The 18,042-nt window shown below is 41.8% G+C and overlaps 1 protein-coding gene across 2 annotated transcripts in view; it reads left to right on the top strand.

Moving 5' to 3' along the window:
- Positions 1-18,042, top strand: part of DENND2B (DENN domain containing 2B) — a 151,886-nt gene that overhangs the window by 20,152 nt on the left and 113,692 nt on the right. For both annotated transcript variants that reach the window (XM_053979517.1, XM_053979515.1), the window contains exon 2: positions 15,691-15,778. The gene's annotated coding sequence lies outside the window, so the exon portion shown is untranslated. The remainder of the gene's footprint in view (positions 1-15,690; positions 15,779-18,042) is intronic.

The raw sequence follows: 18,042 nt of genomic DNA, 5'->3' as shown, positions 1-18,042 counted from the left end.
TTGGGTATGAATCCCTCTGGTGGAGCAGGGAAGAGCTGACCTTCATTAGGTCACATCCTTGAATCTCTGTAGGGATACTAGAGCTGTGTCAAGCATGGTGGCTGCATCCTGCAAGAAGTAACAGTCAGCTTTCATTCACATAGACAGACAAAGCTAGAATTGAAACACTGGATGGTTATCAAATATCTCTTGTTTGTATCATCAAATATCATCTTGTTTGTGTCATCATTGCTCACATTGGGTCAGGGTGTGCTGATCTGACCCTCCAGTATTCAATTTCTAGACTGGTTTATTTCTCTCCCCTTCATCTTTACATATCCTGTAAGGCTGCCATGATGTGGTCCAGGTGCTGCTGTGTTTTGCTGGCAAGTGAAGTAGATCTTGTTTGCTCAGTATACAATTACAGTGACTAAGGAATTTTAAAGTAAGACCTAGAAGTGTTGTCACAATGTCATTGTGTGGGAGACAGTGGGTGGTAAATGCAAAAGAAAAAAAACCAACAGCTTTTCTTCCTTACTCTTGTCAACTCTGCTAATTTTAATGTAGGGGTTTTTTTTTGTGTTTTTTTTTTTTTTTTTTTTTTTTTTTTTTTTTTTTTTTTGTTTTGTTTTGTTTTGTTTTTTTTTTTTGGGTTTTTTCCTACCTTCTTTTAAGGCCAGAGTTCCTTGAGCTAAGTGACTATCAGAAATCTTTACCCTCTCTGGCTTTTATAGCTACACAGGAAAGCTTTATAACATGAGTCCCAGAGAGTTGAGATCTGTAAACCTGATAGAAGGAGTACCACCTTTATTTATTTGTAAAATTCTGAGATTTGTTTAGGTCATCTCACAACAAGGCATAAAGCACTTAAACCCAGTAAACTGAATTTTGTCTTATTTTCACTTTCCACTTGTTGTGTGATGTTGGGGGGAGAGCAGGAGATGGGTTTGTGATTCACTCCCTCTCCCAGCCAGCTGAGAGGTGTGACAGGAGAAAATTGTGTCTACCTGGAGTGGTCAGAGATTTTGTTCCCTGAACGGAAAGGAACTGGCACTTTGCTCAGGGCTGGGGTGAAGAGAGAACTTCCATTATTATCTTTCACACTGTGGATATTGGTAAGGGATGGACAAAACCACACTTTTTTCTTACTTATTATTTACAGCACTGTTACTTCCCTACTGATGTCACTGGAATATACAGCAATATCTTTAATTGCTGTAACCTCCAAGCATGGTCAATAAGAAGAGAATTTGGCACTCCAGAATTCCGGCTTTGTGTAAATAAATATTTTGGTAAATCCCTGAGAATGGAAGCTGCGGGCCATGACATGACAAGCAAACCCATCAAAAATATGCTTCTTGTTGTTTGTTTTGTATTTGGTTTTATTAGCAGACTGAATTTTCCAAGCAGGAGGATTACACATACTGTATGCAATTTGTCTGAAACATACTTTCTCTAGAAAGCTGGGGGAAAGGGAAGAAGAGGAAAGGTATAATTTTTCAGAGGCATTCTCCTACTGCTTTTGTCTTTCATTTAAAAAGAGATGCTGACTCATGAGCTAGAAGCTTTCTCCTGCATCAGGATAGTACAGCCTTATGGCCATGCTTTCTGCTTTGCTCCCATTTCAGGAACTGCACTGAAGGTAAGCAGGGCTGTTTAAGCCCCAGCATTCTCCTCATGTAACATCTGCTTTTAAGAGCAGAGCTTTGCAGGAAATCAGATGTGATTGTGCATTGAGACTTTTTATATTCCTGCCAGCCACACAGACGAGGCTAATTTGCTTCCAAAGTTTTTAATTGGGAAGAAAGCATTTTGATGTTTGATTGGTCCTTGGCACCTTTCACTGCTTATCCAGTTCTATTAGGCAAAACACAAACAGGTTGAAAACACTGAACCATTAAAAAAATAAATTGATCCAATCCTCCACCAACCCCTGCCTCCAAAATCCTTCCAGGATTTGAAGTTCCATAGAAACTCACCTGTTGATTCTGACAGCATGGCATGTGGGGGGAGGTCTCCTTAGCATCAATGATAACCAAATTGAGTGGGGAGCAGCTAGTCACTCTGCTGTATGTTTTTTGGGTGTCCTGTAATTTGACTGCACTGTTGCAGCTTTAAAACTGGGCAGATTCCCAGGGTCCTGTATATATTTAAATAGCTGTATGCTCCTGGTCAGCTTGGGAGCCCAGTGGCTGCTGTGGTGTCTGTGTTTTTGTGGACACATTAAGGACAGGAACAATCATTCACCTTCAAGTGTCGTCGATAGAGTTTCTTATCAGTTATTTCAGCTCCTGATTAGCAGGTGCAAGCAGGTACTTGTTCATCTAAAACTCTGGCTAAACGAACTGTGCCTTCAAAGCTACCTACCCCACTTAATGAAGCAGCCTCTGTTGGGTAGATGCTGTGCTTTTGTAGAGGACTAGCCCAATTTACCTTGTACTACCTTAAAGTTACAAGCTTACACCTATATTGCCTAATACGTGTTTGCTTTGTTTTAAATTGGTTTTACAGGGCATAATTTGTTTCCTTGATGATCTCAGTGTGAAGGTAGTGTTTACAGCTTTATAAAGCATTAATCATCTGCAAATGCTAATAATCTGGTTATTCTAAACTGCATCTTTATGATAAACCATGTATTAGGTAAACAAGTGTTATAACCCTGCACTGAGGCATTGAGATGTTTGTGTCTTTGGGTAAGTCAGTGGTACCATGTTAAAATGAAACTTAGGGTTTGGAAGGTTTTAATATGTCCATGCTGTCACTGGCTGACTCCTGGCTCTGAGCTTGCCTCCAGGTGACCTTTCTAACAGAGGACTGCAGAATCTCTTTCTTCTGATGTCCACCAGTTTTTATTTTAAGGAAAAGAGGCAGAAAATCAGGACAGTTAAAAATAAGTTAAATATAGCATTGTCAGGAACCAGAATGGCTTTACTTTGCCAGAGGAGAGTCATACTTCACATGTGAATGATCTTCTTTTGACCTAAACTTAAACCATGAATTCAGGGAACAGCCATTTCTAGAATTGGTTAAGTCTGCAATTCACTGTGTGAATAACAGGGTGGTCTGAAAGAGAAAACAAAGATCCTTACTTCTCAACAATGAACAGAATAAAGACTATCAAGGTCTCTTGGGTTTTCATGTTGTCACTTGTGGTTTTTTGGCTGGTTTTTTTTTTCATGGAGAAGAATTGGTGGAGTTTCAGAAATACATTTAATCAGTGCAAACCATTTCCTATTGTGGCTGGCAGCTGTTCTGTGTGTCAGATGACAGGCACAGCAACAATCCTTAAGAAACAATTGCTTGTGAAGAACAGATGAGTACTGAGTTTATGGTTAAGGGAGAATGCACCCCCATGAATTACTGCATTATTATATATCAAGAATACTTTTGTAGTCTGTCGTTGAAGCAACCGTTGAGTGGGATTCTGCATCCCACACTTGAAAATGGTCCCAGCTCTGCCAAATACTTGAACATGTGCTTGAAAGCTGAGTATGAACTTCAGCAGCTTGCCTAAGGGCTGACTCAGGTTCTGTGCTGGTCTGGAAGGCTGATGGAATTCTCACAACAGCTCTCATGGGGTGTTTCCTCTGGTGGGAGTTGGACAGCAATATTTGGACAGTTGGACAGCACAGTGCTTCCTGTGCTTGTGAAGTACAATGATCACTCCTCCTTCTTTTGCAAAGTTTATTACCTGGCTGGATCACTGGGGAGGTGGGTGCGTGACATCAACTGGGGTGGTGTTGATCTGAGGTGGGTTGGGCTATGAGTTGCTCGAAGCTTACCTGCTGTGAGATATGGAGTTGTGTGACACAGGGAGCAAAGTGAATGTGAAGAAAGCAACTGATGTTAATTGGCGTAGCTGCCTCCCACTAAGGAAGGAAAGCCAAATCAAAAGATTTGATTGCTCAGGATTGAAGATGATTGACTAATGCTCTTGGTTTTCTGTGCCACCATCCTGACTCCTGTAGCACATGGCTAGCAGGGATGATATGCCTTAGTCATGATGTCTCACCCTCAATAGGATGAGATGTGGTATTATTGTGCTGGGTATGGATATTCCCATAATGATGTTATTTTTCCCCTCACAATATTGTTTTACAGTTTCTTTTTTTTTTTTTTTAAGACAGAAAGCACTAATTCAGTCTCAGCATATTGATGATTAATTGATGTATCAGAAAGTTACTGTGTCAGGTAAGCAGCTGATCATGTGCAGTTGTAGGGTAGGAGATGGGCTATTGAGTATATCCTGGCTCAGTTTTTGTACAGATCACTGGGAGATCAAATTCACCATGGTCAGTTATTCCATCTGTATTGATTCAGAGTCCTAAAGTGAAGATAATTCAATGCTGAGATAATAAAGAGAAAACAAGTCTGACAGACGTTTTGTCATTTTTGGCAAAAGTAAATAACAAGTTTGCAGAGCTGTACAGCCCTGCCTTTGTGTTTGGAGAGTGCACATGATTTACTGCAGGAATCAGTTTGGCATAGCATAGCTGTGCCGATTCAGCAGGACCTACCATTATCTTGTCATGTTTTTTAGCAAATTGACTTTTACAAGGCAGCAATTCAAAAACATGAAAGAGAAATGTGCTGAGCAACCCATCCCTTCTTGTCCCCCCATCTAGTGTGTGCCAGCAAATCTGCCACAGTTGTGCCCATGGGCACGATGATGCTCAGCTCCCTCGCTCACTTGCAGGCTTTGGGCGTTCTGAGTGTCTGAGCTGGTGTGGGTCTTGATTTTATTATTGTGTTTTCAAACTCCCAAGTTGCTGACTTTTCAGCTAAGTGCAACAGTTCAGACATGGCTTTCTGTTGTGCTTTGCTTTACACTTAATAGGATTTTAGTGGTACAGCAGGAGTAACAAAAGCACTGTTAGCAACATTTTGTAAATCTCGCTGCTTTTCAGCTCTGCTCACCTACAGCTTGCAGTCTCCCACGGACAGAGAAAAATGGCCAGAAGGCAGTGAGGTTCTCAGGCTTGTCCTGACTAGCACTGCCTTTCACTGCCTCTGAAGACAGAGTATTGAGCTAGAAGCACTGCTGGTCTGACCCTGAAGGGCATTTTTGGTGTTTTTAAAGTACATATGTATTCCAGTCTTAACACTGAAGTAGCTGTAGACATGGTACTTCTGCATTCTTATATGATTGGCAAATATGCATGGATTGTGTTTATTTTTAAGGGGTTAATTTAAAATCTGTAAAACTTTCTTACTTTTTAGGAATTTGGGGTGTTCAGCTCCATCTATGCCTCAGCAAATGACTTCTATTTAATAACATCTTTGCACATTACCATTGAGAGATGGCTATCTTGGAGACCTAATCTGTGCCTGTGCCCAAGGGTGAAAAAAGAGCAAAAAAGTAAGCCTGAGAGGAGGGGAGATGGGAGAAGGAACATTCTTTGTTTATGCAGATTTTTTGAATGGATAATGTGTGGGATGAATAGGGGCAGAGATGCTCCAAGAGCACTCTGAGACAGATTGTTTAGCTAACCAGGATGGAAATGACAGCCCTACCCATCCTTCTGTCTTGCTCTCTTGTGAACTAACCAGTGCTCAAGCAGCACTCGTCATGCTTGGGGCAGGACTGTGCACAGCTCCTTTTTCTGTTCCTTGGGGTTTTGAGATGACACTGCAGGGCTAGTGGGGTTTTCCCTCCAGCTCCTGAGTGTAGCAGCTTCTGTCTGGAAGCTGGCTACTGCCAGCTCCTCGTGTTTTGACAGGTCCTCTGGCACCAGTGTGTGCCTGTGTGTGACCACACTCCATGAACCTGCTCCACAAACCCTGTCTCAAGCCACAGTGTTCTTTTACTGGAAGCCATGACTATTTCCTCAATAGAACTTTCCTCTGTAGTAAGTACATGTTTCCCTTCCTTTCCTCTGCAGAAAATATTTGTTACTCAAAAGACCTCTTCTGAGGATTAGCCAGGCACACCAGAGATGCCAGTGAGGGAGACTCATCCTGAAGCAGCAGGTTTTGGATCACATTGCAGCCCATCACTTGTGTAGGTTTCGCTTCCTCTCTCAAGTAAGGTCTTAAAATCTTTTGAATGACTCACTCAATAGGAAAAAACTCTATACTAATGGTTAATGGGTCTTTCTAGCAGATGTAAAATCCAGTGAAACATATACAGTTTCTTTAGTTTTAAGAGGAACAGATGATTTAATAAGCAGCTATAAATCTCTTGGGAATGTACAGACATAGTCCAATAGCAAACTTCTGCCAGATTTTTCACTGACTAGACTTACAGCCTATGAGTCATAGCAGTCTGCTCCACTCTCCACCTCAGCTGCCTGTTGTTTTGCCTTTAGAGGTGCTCTGTGCTGCAAATGGATTTTTTTATCACCTTCTCCTGTTAATGGGCTTGCTCTTTCATCCAGAAGACAGCCTCCAAGCAGTTGACTCTTATTCTCTGTGCATGACAGTGCATGATGTTTCTTTTCCATTCCCTAGCTCACCGTGTGACTTTAAAATTGTATGAGGAAAATGTTTCTGAGGAATGTATTAATACAGCCTCCTAAATGGGCCTAGTAGTGGGAATCCAGTTAAATTAAAAGAGATATAGTCGGTCTCTTCTTAATATAGTAATGCTTTCCTTCTAGCAGTCTGTGGCCATCTTATGGAGGTTAATAAGTTTATTGTAACAGTAGTTCCAATAGATTCAGTTATTATTAACCCTTTAGAGACAAAGGGAACAGGCAGAAAGCAGAAAGTTGTTTCAGTTGCCTGTGTCTCATGCTGACTTGCAGGGGATGGTTGTGTTTTCTGAAGTATTGAGTTGCCATTCCAAAAGGATGTAAAATGGCGCACAGTGTTTTACAAACATCTTCTACATCGTGCTGGCCTGTTGGCTCTCTGTGAATGTCTGAGATATCTGGGAAGGGGGGCTGCAAGCTCTTGTTTTATTTTACAGCTGGTTCACAAGCCCTGTGAATTATACTTGGGAGCCACTGTACAGGAGGTGAGGAATTAAAATTACTAAGACTTGCTCCAGGTCACACCCAGGTAAACTAGAGATAAAACTAGTGATAAGGCAAGACTTTGTGAGGAATATTTAACCATTGTGGAGGCTTTTACAAGACAGGTGCATTGCAGCTTATTTTGAATGCATCTGGATGGAGGGGATTTAAAAAATTATCCACAGCATAGTTTTCTTTGTTTCTTTTAAATCTCACTATTTAACTAAAAATATCTAAGAAAATGGTGCAAAATTCTCACTTTGTCAGAATAAACAGGCAGTAAAAATCAGTTTCTAATTCTTCCAGTGGCTCAGGATAGCATTTGCATTTGTTGCTCTCTGGGACCATGTAAATGGTGAGGGGAAATGCTTTTTTCAGTGGTAAGGATGTGAGGAAACCCTGTTCAAGTTTGACCTTTTTCACGCTGGAGTGAGTATCAAAAATGCATAGATGTGAAGCAGGGTGAGAAACTGGAAACAGCTTAGAGGCTGTTTAATGTACAGAATTGTATAACGTGACCAAAATTAGATATTGTTTGAAGTTCATAGTGGGGTTATAATTTACTGCATTGTTCCAACACCTTCAGGAAACCAAACAGGCCTCATGTTACTAGGCAAAGAAAGCTATCCAAGGTCATATACCTGCATGGTGACTCTTGTGACTCCTTGTAGGCCTCTCCACACAGTGCAGGAGGAAGCATAGAGGTTTTCAACACCGTGCATATGTGCAAAAATAGCCCTTTCAGCTCTTTCTGGCAAACTGAGAGTGTTGCTTTATGCTTTCAGTAAGCACAGAGCTCTCATGTTTACTGATGGGACTTTCACACGTCAGGAAATCAGAAAACTGGAGACGTAATCAGCATGTCTGTTCTTGAATGAGGAATTTTCCCCAGAGCGAGTTGTGATGCGTGCTCCTAATGATTTGCATCTTACGGTTCAGACTTTCCATCAGCTGCTTCCAGCACTGTAGGCACTAACTTGTGTTTGCAGTGCACACACACACACCCAGCTGCAAGGGTAACAGCCATAGCTTCCATGTTTAGATCTTGGCATAACTCTGACTGGGGATGTCCAGTTCCTTTGGCAGCCTGGCCCAGCTGTAGGGTTTAGGTGGAGATATCGGTGCAGCATTCAGTGCTACCCCAGGTTAGAAGTTTCCTAGAAATGGAGGCTTTTAAGAGAGGTTTTGCTTGCCCTTCTTCACTGGCAGCAAGATCTTTTGCAAACTTTCTGGTGTGTGGTCTGTGCACACTGAGTGGCTGACACTGAGCCTGTCTTGTGGGATTTCACCACTACCATAGTATGAACAGCAAGCAGCAACAGTTGCAGGGAGGGAGTTTTGTCCATCCCCTTAAAACAATGTACATAGCAATGGGGAACATCATGTGATCACATGGACCTTATCCAGTGTTTTAAAGGGAAAATATCTCTAACAGTGTCCTGGCCTATGTAAACTGTATAGTTTTCCCAGACTTGGAAGAAAAGCACTGGTACTTCCCCAAGTTCCACCCTTTTCAGTTTGACGTGAAAAAAAAAAGGGTTGATTCTTGCTTTCCTTCTGTCTTTAAAATGGGAAGTAGTTTAGTGAAAATAAGAAATTATGCTTTCTCATGTCAAGAGGCAAAATCTTATCTCTGAACCATCTGTTTTGATGAGAATGAAGCAGAATGTGTACTTTTTTTTTTTTTCTTATGTAATAACTTCTACTCTTAGTGGTGAAGAAATGATATGTAGGTGTATGATTTTCCAGCAGCCTAAATGTGGTGTTGGGACAGTCCACCTCTGGATATGGGGCTATTTTCAGAGATGTCTCCAGCTTTGTTTGGAAGAATGCACAGAATTGAGGAAGGAAGGATGACCTTGCTTTTAAAACATTCATCTGGACCTCGGGTGCTGGGAGCTGAATTTCAGCACTGGGACTGGCTTCCTCTGTGGTCTGCAGTGTGTTGCTCTGGGAATGTGTGCCACACAATGGATGTCAGCACAAAGGGCTCTGGAGCTGACTCCAGGAGGTCTGCACCACACTACACTGCAGTGGGGCACTGCATGGTGCCACGGCCCCCTTCCCAGAAAACACAGTTGCACCAGTTCAAGCACTGCTTTGTGCTGTTGGTGCTGTGCTGCACCAGTTCTGCCATTAAAGTGGTTGTGGCTCATTTGGCGGTCTCTGTACCACACTCCTATTGTAAACCCAGGAAGCACTGCGGTACTGAGAAACAAACACGGAGTTCATAAAGTGTTTTTGAAGTGTCTGCATGGTCTGGTTTTGGATTTCTTTTGTTTTGCACAAGCTTGTCCTAGTCACTCCAGTGTCACTGACTTTCATTCCCTCTGTGGCACTCGAAACCAGCTAGAGAAAAAGCCTCATTTTTGGCTGTTTCTCATGCCCAAAATGTTTTCCAGAAAACCCCAATTTTGACTGACCCCAACTGCCTTCCAGGTTCTAACTCTGGCCTTGGGGCAAGCAGCAGAGACTGATGTTTAGAACACTGTTGGTCACACACAGTTTCCAGAGGGCCACTGTGCAGACTTGCACACAAAGCCATTGAACTCATTTTTCCAAGCAGCGACGCTCGAGTGACATTTATGTGGCTTTGCAAAGCACCCTGAGGGCCTTGAATGAAAGGATCTGTGCATATGCAAAGCAATACTATGTTTATCTGCTCTATCCAAAGTAGAGAAGAAAATGCTTTATTGTCTGTGGCTTAAAATCTGCCTGCTATGATATTTATGACAGTACAAAAGACAAACTCTTTGTATCCCTGAGAAAGCACATGCTGCCAGTGGCTTTGATTTCCATGGGGTGAAGGTGATGGGAGTAGTGCTGGGCCAGTGCTTGCACTATCCATCCTCCCCAGAAAAGAGAAGTGGGACTCACAGGCATTCCCCTAGCATGTTAGCAGCAGTTCACAGGGTCTCCAGGCCATCTTGGAAGTTCAAGTCATGACTAAAATAAACTGCATTAGCACACAGAGAAGTCATCGCCTTTTGTCCAAAGGAACATCAGGCTGACACTTTCTTCTTGGAGTCTTTTGGCTCCTAGCATTTGGAAGATAAGATCTGTCCAGTCAGAGGGGGCTGTATAAACTTCCTGTGAACTTTTATAGTTGATGATCAAAAGGAATCACAAAACATGTTGTCATTATTTGTCTATTTATTTATCTATTTAGAAGTTCAAAGAGTGTACAGTGCTATTGGTTCTGATTTTTTTCCCCCTCATGTAAACAAGGTGATATCATACTGGATGCACAGCTTTAGGCCCACATTTTCCATTTTGAGTTTAACTTAAGAGCTGTTTTGCTCTAGAAAGCATCTTTGCAGGGGAAAAATGTGAAAAATGCAACCACCACCCATATTCTGCTTCAGAAGTCATCCTTGCAATGTTTTCTGTCATTGTGTCCCTTGCTTTGCTAAAAGAGTCTCTTTCCTTTGTTAGCTTCATATAGCCAGTGTAACAATAGAGACAGTTCCCAACAGCGTCTTTTTCTTTGTCCCACTACTGGGACAAAGTACAGGTAGTGGGATACCTTGACAAGAATTTGAAAAGTTCCCCTTCAGCTGGGAATTTGGTTTATATGACCTGTATTCCCATAATTTATGTGCCCTAAGAAGGATTCTGCCCCTCTCTTCCTATTAGGAACAGCTAATCACAGCTTTGCAGCACTTGCTCAGATTCACACAAGATTTAGTCCTCCCAAAGTTATATTCTTGTGTGTTCTGCTTCAGTGCAATTCCAGGTGTGAGGGGATTTGTTTTTTGAATTGTCTTCTAGTCCCATGTGTAGCATCTTTTGTCACAGGATGTGTGCTGTGCACAAGGGCAACAGAAACTTGTCCTTTTATTTCTACTTGAAAGAAATAGTAGTGAAATGAGACAAATGGAGATCTTGCATTCATGTAGGGTCAAATCAGAAACCCTGTGGAGTTTCAAGCAACTCATTGACATCTCTCCTGATATGGCTGGTTCCCAGAAGAAGCCTGCTTGTCTCATTTGCCCTTCTGCTTGGGGCATAAATCCACCCTTGATGGGGATATACAGACAGATATATATATACAGATATACAGACAAATAACCTCTCCTCGAGGGCTTCTCCCCCTCCATCAGTTTTGGACCTACAGCTTCCTTGTCTCTCCTTTTTGGGCACACCTGGTATGCAGCAGTGCCATGCAAGGAAGGGTGTTGACTGGAAGGAAGATGGGTTGCAGACAGGGCTGGCCCTGGAGAGTTAAGGAGCAGAAGGACTTATTTACACGAGATTCCCACCTTTTGGTTATCCCTCTGGCTTGGCTTGTGCCTTGGCCTGGTGCCATCTGACACAGTTTGCAGCACTGGGATGTTGAGGGCTGGCTGAATTGGCTGCCTGGGCCCAGAGCCAGTTTGTATGGCTTGCTTGGCTTTGCACAGCTTTTCTAGCAGGGTGAGCTGTAATATGTGTCTCCTGTCATGAATCAGACCATAGGTATGGATAATTCTCAAACCAGGCATTCACATGAGTTAATTCCACACTGTTCATGTTTAAAGTTGTTTTATTAAGGAATTATTCAGCTTATTGCTCAGCAAATTTTCAGCATCATTAATAGATTTAGAATGAGGGTTGTGTCCCACTATGACCAAACAGTGTCTTAAAGCTTTAATTGCCAAATAAAAACTCTTTCCACCTCTCTTTTCTGAAATATATGACAGTACTAAACTGCCACTTCGGTAAAATATTCCAGCATATATATTTAAGCATATTTTTAAGTTCTTTTGAAGTCAATGTTTAAGTGCTTTGCTGAATCAGGGCCTAAAATAATAATAGCCACAAAGTTAAGCCACTTTATTTTTGAATGAGTGCTGGCACAGCAACTGAGTGCATGTCAGCTTCTTGTCATGACCCCCAGGTCCAGATCTCCCCTTAGTTTCAGTGAATTAGAAACTTTTTCCAATTGCTGTCTTGCACACAGTTGCAGTTGCAGGGTCAGACCCAAGTATGGCGGGCTCTCATTTGCAGAATGAGATCAAACTGAAATGGGATATAGGGACATAAAGGGATTGGCAGTGTCTCAAAGAGAGCACAGCTATGATTAGTCATTTCCTATATACATACTATATAAATACTGGGGATATACACACACTTTTTTTTTTTTTTTTTTTTTCTGGGTTAGTGAAGTCAGCACTGTGCTGCAAACCTGATCCTTGCTAGATCATTGAGGGGTAATGGAAAATTAATTCTCCTCTTAGAAGAGAGTTGTGCATATACTATAAGTAAAGGTTCTGAAATGGGGGAAGAAAAATCTGTAGCTGACTGATCTTAGGCTTTCACCTGCACAGTCCCCTTGCAGCTGGGGAGTTCCTGTGTTGAGTCAACTCCTTTGCTATTATTTGCAAGGCTACAATCTACTTTTGTGCTACTTACTTGGAGACCACAATCCTAGCAAAACATGCAGTGGGGCAAAATTGAAGTTAACATGCCACTGAAGGCAGTGGAATGTTTAATCACTTTGGTAGAATGATACTTTTGGGGTCAGAGGTGTTATCTTGTGCCACTTGCTTTGTTGTTGTTTCATGTTCTTACACCATCATGTTGGATTGTTACCAATAAGGGCCAGTGCTGTGTACTGTTAAAGAACTCAGTGGTGCTATGGGACTGCTTCAGAGTGTTTGGTGGCTGCTGCCCTGCCTGTCATCACTTTGCCCCACCTGGTAATCCACAGAATTCCCTATGCAAATGTGCTGGGTCTCTATAAAAAGAGAACACAGTTTTTGTAGTGCATGTGTGCTTTACATTAAGAGCTGGCTCGGGCTTTTCCCCTTATTTCCATACCTCTGCAAGTCACTGCCTGGTGATGAGGAAGTGCTGCTCCCAAGCTCCCTGCCTCTCCCAGTGAGGTCAGCAGGAGCTGCAGGCACTTTCAGCAGTATTGGGTTAAAAACATACTGGGACAGACTAAGTTTCATTTTTGCTGTTGAGTCTGAAATAATGGAATTTCAAATAAATCCATATTTGTTGAGGTCACTGGAAAGATGGTTGGTAGATGTGTGGAGAAGACACGAGGAAGAGCAGTAAGGTAGACATCTTCAATGGGAAAGGGGCAAAAGCCCTTATGAAGGGCAGAAAGTTATTTGAGGAGGAGAAAAATCTTAAATAACTTTGCATGAGTGTTTTTATCTAAAAAATGCAAAGGAAAATGTTACTGAAGTTGAAGCATCAATTAATTTGAATTTATACCTACCAGAGATTTGTGCTGCTGTTGTGGCTGGCTTAGTCTGGAGCTCACCTCTGATGCTGTGTTTTCACCTACTGAAAGTGATAAAATTTCATGAGAAGCAAGTCTGATTTTTGTTTTCTCTCCTGTTGCTGCTGATGGCTGCTTGGAAAGCATTCAGTAAAGGATCTCAGACCCAGAATCTCATGTTTCCCTTGCCAGTCTCCAGGCAGAGACTCCAGGTGTGCGTGGTGAGGGCTCCTGCTGTGCACTCACCCTGCTCAGTGCATGTCTGCTCCTGTGCCTCACGTGGCTGCTCCATCCCGGGGCCAGGCGTGTAGGAAGGAGTGTGTTCAACCAGTCAGAAAGGGGAAGTGTATCTGAAATAGGAAACTAAACATCAGCTGCATGTGAGTAATGGGTTGTCTGTCTCCTCCAGGGAGGTGAGGGTACACACTCTGATGCCTTTTGATGGCAGAGTAGCCGTGACATTGTAATTAATGCAAAATCAGCTGTTCATCATGTCCTCTGTTTATGATTTCAGAGCCTAAATTGTGTTCTGAGGTATTGATGTGCTCAAATGAAATCTCAGTGAGAAAAAATAAGATGTGGGAATGGCTTTTGTTTCACTGGGATCAATCTGAACTACATATGTCACCTTTTGGCAAGGAACTGAGTTGGGGTCTATTCATGGGGTTTAGATTAGAAGTGTGCTTGTCTGAGGGCTTCTGTGGCAGTCACCTGCCCAAGGCCAAAGCTTGGGTCGTGGTTTTACTACTGTGCCTTGTTCCTACATATTTGTGTATGCATGATATATTTTAACAACTTCACTTGCTTGCTTGGAATTTTAAACTGTAACAGAGTGTGTGTGTAATGCACAGAGCATTTTCAGTGATTTATGAATGCCAGCTTGCCTGCTCCCCCAGATCCTTGCCATATATGCAGATGTGGTCACAGAATGAAGTGCCACAGAGCCTTGCCATGAATGCTGGAGTGGGATGTGATGCAGATGGTTGGTACATACTCCCATGTTACCAGTAATGGGGTCTATAGAAGAGCTGAGCATGGCCAGCCATTTCACTTGTCCATTGATCAATTCCTAGAGTGGTTTTTTATTACTTCTGTGTTTTTGAACACTCCCTCTGCAGTGATGCAACGTAAAATGTTACTTTCCTGTGCGGAGTTAGCAGTTTCCCTCTTTCCCTCTTTCACACTTCTGAAATTGTGACCACTTGCAGCATGTGATGAATTTACCTTAGTCATACACCAAATGAACTTTTCAGGACAAAACCAAGTTATAATTCCTTAATATTTGGCTCTCATGGCTCTGGCTGGGCATTACTGGTGCATTCTTAGCAGAACTTAGTGTGAAATTGCAAACAGCATATGGTACTTCCATATCTAGGAACTCTTTGATGTGCTGTCATCTCAGCATTTTCTGGACTCTTGACAGCTTAAGTAGCTGTTTTGTTATATTTATCTACCTGTGAGTAGTCTGCACACAGTTTTTGGTAGCAGTGTAAAATATACTTCAGGTATGTGCTTTTGTGTGATGTTCCTTGTTAGAGAGAGAGGTGGTTTCAGTGTGCAATCTGCTGGGAGCACTGTCACTCACAAAATTCAGAGTTTTCCAAAGTACGGGCAAGAATATGCTCTGGTGTAGTTTATATGTAAGAATGGCTATATGGAGACACAGTTGTTCCCATGAAACATCTTGGCTATCTCACACAACCAGAAGAGTAATATGTTGGAACTCTTTAATCTCCTCATGTAGGAACTTAGTTATGTTGATTATATCATGTACATTTTCTTGTGTTCAACTCCCAAAATAACATATAAAGGATTTCATATTCTAGTGTTGAGTTTTAAATGCAGGGGTGGAGCATCATAACAGCACAATGAAGTGGTTAATAGATACAGAAGAAATTGATTTCCTATTTAGCTTGGCATAGGCAGCTTTGCAATTTTCTGCCCACTAGAGGGACTGCTGCTTATACTGCTCATTGCAGAACACAGACTCATGAAATCCCTTCAGTATCTTTTATGAAGTTTCAAAACTTTGAATGACTGACTGAATAAATCCTCTAAAGAGTAAGTCTCCAAGGTATCTCTCAAAGTGTAAAAACTTTGGGCACAGTACTCTTATTCTGAGTCCAAATATTTTTAAGTGAGTTTTCTTAATAAATGTTCTTTCTTTTTTATAAAGTATTTTCTGTTCTCTTGATTTATCAGTCCAGACTTTCCTATATGACGTTGGTGGGGATTAATTTTTGTCAAGGAAAAAATGTTGTATGTCTTTATTTATGTTTGGTGTAAGTTTTGTTTTGCAACCATGGTGCCAGTGAATATGGTAAACTAATCAGTTCTTCTATTCACAAATGTCAGTGAAATGGGTTTCTCCTTTAACTGGGAGACAGCAAGCTTTGGGTAAGCAGCAATTAAACTTATAGTCAGTATGAGAAAACTTCCAGATGTATCTCTGTGTTCTTGTTTAGTCGGGGGATTTTTTTTTTCTGTTTGTTTATTTGAGCTGCATGTTTCTGACTTGCCCAATTATCTTCTTAATTACAGAAACATGAAAGAATACAGGAAGTCCTGCATGACCTTATGAATACCTGTGCTAATTAAGTCACTGGCTTGGTACTGGGAGAACAGCAAGGTAAGCAGTCAGGCCATGCCAGCAGAATTTCTTGTAATCTGCATGATTGTATTTCAGCAAAGCTTTAGTGCTTTCACATATCAAATTCATATAGTAGTCAGGCAAAGACAAATAGCCTGCAGGTCTGAATGTGATAGATTTACATTTAGTTCAAAGCTTTGGTGAGTAAATATCTTTTATTTTTTTTCCTTCCGGGGAAAAAAAAATACAGGTTTTGAGTTCATTTTCTCTTTTTTAGAAGGCAATATCTCTAATTTCCACAATCAATTCCTGCCCAAATCTCAGTTTCCTGGGCTGACTCTGGGGAGGGGCTGGAGGAGGGGTGGAATGTTTCAAAACTTAGCTGATGAAAAGGCATGCTGTTTTGTAGATGCCTCCCAGAATTGTTTAAATCTGTGTGTGTGCCCGCTTCTGAAAAGAGGGGGGAGAGAGATCTCCATGACAACTGGCCTGGCCAGTCTGTGTTCTCTGCAATCATTTTAGCTGGAATCAGTGCTGCAAGAGGTCAAATGAAGGAGTTATGGGAAGCACAGCAGGTATTAGACACTAAACGACTGGTTTTCTGATTGCCTCAGATAATAACACAGAGTTTTGTCTGGGAAATACAAATCTGAGAATGGAGTGGAAAGGGAAATGCTCCAAATTTCAGGTAACAAAAATTGCCTTTTTAATGTTATGTTCTCCCATTGTAAAGTTTGATGATTTTTAATTTTTTTTTATTGGTGGTGGTGTTTACTCCCAGCCGAGACTGCCGGAGTGAGCTTGGATTCCCTAACTCTGGGGAATGATGTCATGCGGCAACAGTTGGATTCTATTAGCCAGGGAAAGAGGAAACATCCTGCATTTTTTGGTTTTGGGGTGGGAGGGGGGAAGGGAGTTACTTTGGCTCTTTGTTGAATCTTGTGCAAAGGCTACAAGAAGTGTTTTAAAAAGTTTGTAACAAATTAATTCCCAGAAAATACCATTTAGGACCCAGACAGCACCAAAGGCTTAAGCCCACTGCAATGATTACTCCTATATGCAAGAAAATTATTATGGAAATGTTACAGAAATCAGAGGACTTTTCTTTCATCTTGAATGCTCCTATATTCATCTTTAATGAGAAAGTTAATTAAACTATAATTAAGTAGAGGTTTTGGAGCCTCCCTGCACTTGGGATCCTTTAGTAATTGTTTGGAGAATGTGCTGCTATAGTTTCTTCTGGGTTGGGCCTTCTCTCAAGCGGCTGCTCATGAATAGATGTTGCTGGCAGCATTGTTCTTAATAAGGTTTTCAGTCCTAGACTGTGTATTTCATAGCTGTAGACCAGGCTTTCTGGGAGAAGACAGAGGGGAAAGAAAGCAGAAAATTCATAATTTCAGCAATTTGAAAGGGACTATTCTTCCCAGCTTTCCTTTTGCTAAATGCTGTATTAAACACTCAATGCTAGAGCATCCTGCATAGCATTTTAAGCAGAAAAATACCTAATGGGCGTATAACTGTTGTATACTAATGAAAATAATTAAAAACTTAATATAATCCTACTTTGCCAAACATCACAAAACCACATTCTATCGGCAACTGTGATGAATATATTACGTCACCGTTGTGCTGTTTGAATTCCCCTTTGGAGATGCTCATTTCTACTTTTATGCTGCTTTGTTCCTTTCAGTGCATTTCAGGCATGATCCAAAGCTTGCTAGAGTCCATGGGAGTTCTCCTGTCAACTTCAAAGGGCTTGGGATCAGCCTCTGCCTGAGAACTTCCCAGCCTCTGTGTCAGTCTTTTGACTGCAGGACCAGGCCACAGGCTCTGCCTTTTCTTTCTTGAACTTTCCAAACAGAAGGTCTTTTGTGTTTCTCCAAACAATGCCAGACGCTGCTGACTGGCTTCAGCGTGGCTGCTAATAGCACATGCTGGAGATGATGGTGATGCTGTTCTCCACTTTCTCCTCAAACCTTCCTAGAGGGGAAAGAATGGAAATCAGATCCTTCTATCCACCTCCCTCCCCACAAATGGCTGTTGTTTACAAGTATGTGTGTGCAAATTGTTCCTTGATTATAGGGCTGTGCTTCAGAGGGGAGTTCCAGGAAGACTTTAGGGAAAAAATGCTGTTGTAGCTGTGACCTACCCCAGAGCACTCATGCAGGAGGAGCAGGGTCTGTTGGAGCAGAGCTGACAGCTGTCATCTGCAAACTGAGGGCTCATCAGCACTGCTAATGCTTTGTGTCCACCTCTTGCCACCTCTTGCCTACCAGCTTGATTCCATAAGTAAATACTATTAT

The sequence above is a fragment of the Vidua macroura genome, chromosome 6, assembly GCF_024509145.1.
Source record: "Vidua macroura isolate BioBank_ID:100142 chromosome 6, ASM2450914v1, whole genome shotgun sequence".
Classification (NCBI taxonomy): Eukaryota; Metazoa; Chordata; class Aves; order Passeriformes; family Viduidae; genus Vidua; species Vidua macroura.
This window is presented reverse-complemented; position numbering and strand designations above follow the sequence as displayed.